Source organism: Carassius carassius, chromosome 4 (genome assembly GCF_963082965.1).
Source record: "Carassius carassius chromosome 4, fCarCar2.1, whole genome shotgun sequence".
NCBI lineage: Eukaryota > Metazoa > Chordata > Actinopteri > Cypriniformes > Cyprinidae > Carassius > Carassius carassius.
The window spans coordinates 43,718,165-43,720,664 of record NC_081758.1 but is presented as its reverse complement, the minus strand read 5'-3'; the positions used below and the strand labels follow the sequence as shown (position 1 = coordinate 43,720,664).

Here is a 2,500-nt window from a genome sequence, read left to right as displayed (position 1 = left end):
TCAAGAACTTCAAGGAAAGAGGTTCAATTCTTGTAAAGAAGGCTTCAGGGCGTCCAAGAAGGTCCAGCAAGCGCCAGGATGGTCTCCTAAAGAGGATTGAGCTGCGGGATCGGAGTGCCACCAGTGCAGAGCTTGCTCAGGAATGGCAGCAGGAAGGTGTGAGCGCTTCTGCACGCACAGTGAAGCCAAGACTTCTGGAAGATGGCCTGGTGTCAAGAAGGGCAGCAAAGAAGCCACTTCTCTCCAAAAAAAACATCAGGGACAGATTGATCTTCTGCAGAAAGTATAGTGAATGGACTGCTGAGGACTGGGGCAAAGTCATATTCTCAGATGAAGCCCCTTTCCGATTGTTTGGGGCATCTGGAAAAAGGCTTGTCCGGAGAAGAATAGGGGAGCGCTACCATCAGTCCTGTGTCATGCCAACAGTAAAGCATCCTGACACCATTCATGTGTGGGGTTGCTTCTCATCCAAGGGAGTGGGCTCACTCACAATTCTGCCCAAAAACACAGCCATGAATAAAGAATGGTACCAAAACACCCTCCAACAGCAACTTCTTCCAACAATCCAACAACAGTTTGGTGAAGAACAATGCATTTTCCAGCACGATGGAGCACCGTGCCATAAGGCAAAAGTGATAACGAAGTGGCTCGGGGACCAGAATGTTGAAAGTTTGGGTCCATGGCCTGGAAACTCCCCAGATCTTAATCCCATTGAGAACTTGTGGTCAATCCTCAAGAGGCGGGTGGACAAACAAAAACCCACTAATTCTGACAAACTCCAAGAAGTGATTATGAAAGAATGGGTTGCTATCAGTCAGGATTTGGCCCAGAAGTTGATTGAGAGCATGCCCAGTCGAATTGCAGAGGTCCAGAAAAAGAAGGGCCAACACTGCAAATACTGACTCTTTGCATAAATGTCATGTAATTGTCGATAAAAGCCTTTGAAACGTATGAAGTGCTTGTAATTATATTTCAGTACATCACAGAAACAACTGAAACAAAGATCTAAAAGCAGTTTAGCAGCAAACTTTTTGAAAACGAATATTTATGTAATTCTCAAAACTTTTGGCCACGACTGTATGTGAAAAGAGTTTGGATCCGGAGGCTTTCATCTGATTTAAGATCATTCTAAATATTTCTTTAAATAATTATGCTGCATTAAAACTCAAATGGAAAATTCGTATGAGCTATAAACAATTAAAACATTAAACTTTAATGTTTTACCACCTCAGTAGTACAGTAGATGAACACATGCTTTATTATTTATTAAGGTTCATTAAAGCATAATTATTGTTGACTCTGATCTTTTGTAATATGTTTGTATATTTTATATTTTGAAAAGCTGTTTTAATCTGTTCTCTTTATGATTATATCATCTACCTTTTATAATCATCCCTATTTTATATTTTAAGGGCAGTGGGCTTTAAACAGAAATTTGGATTTGAATCTGATCTTGCTGCGTTAAATTGCATTGATTAACTTGTTGATATTATACTTTATTTTAAGGTCCAATTCTCACTATTAACTCGGACTATTAGCTAAAATATGTTCATGCAGAATATGTGTTTTATGAGTAATATTAAACAGCCAATATGCTAGTATAATATGCATGTTAATAAGCATTTCTGACACTCTGCAGCTTTCATTTCACACTGATGTGGAAATTAATTATAATTACAAATATCCTGATATATTTTTTTTCATTGCTGAAATTTGGGATTAAAAATAAAGCTCTTGCTGGTTTATTCTCATGATGATGATGCTTCATATGAACTTTTCCTGATCGTTGTGTTTGCCTCGACTGAATCTACAGATGAGAGTCCAGCAGCGGTCAGGAACAGATGATCTGATGTGATTCAGCTTCACATTGACATTTAAAGACTTTCTCTCGTCTGCCTTTAAGATTGAGGAACGAGCATCTTTTCACATGCTCAGGTTTCTGTTCGGGATGATCCCAGATGGTTAACATAGCGATGTCTGCAGTATTGTGTATTTCAAAGCGCACTGGTTTGGGTTCAGGACATTTGACGCTCTGAACTGCTGCAAAACTCCCATTTCTGACTGACTTTGTTACATAATGTGCACTGCCTTCCAAAAGTGCTTTATTTTGAAATAAATTCATATTTTTATTCACCAAGTACAGACAAGATTTCTGTTTCAAATAAATGCTGTTCTTCTGAACTTTCTGTTCATCTGTGAATCCTGAAAAATAAAATGCATCACAGTTTCCACAGAAATATTGTGCAGCACAACTGTGTTCAACACTGATAATAATCAGAAATGTTTCTTGAGCAGTAAATCATCATATTATTCTGATTTCTGAAGATCATGTGACACTGAAGACTGGAGGAATGATGCTGAAAATACAGCGGAGCATCACAGAAATACATTACACTTTAACACAGATTCACACAGAAAACAGATGATTTACATTAGAATAATATTTCAGTATTTGTACAGTATTTTGATCAAATAAATGCAGCTTTGTTGAGAAGAAGAG

At 38.0% G+C, this 2,500-nt stretch overlaps 1 protein-coding gene across 3 annotated transcripts in view; it reads left to right on the top strand.

Annotated features, from left to right (window-relative positions):
- The window catches only part of LOC132140115 (netrin receptor DCC-like), a 181,135-nt gene that overhangs the window by 116,204 nt on the left and 62,431 nt on the right, over nt 1-2,500 (top strand). The gene's annotated exons all lie outside the window — the stretch shown is intronic.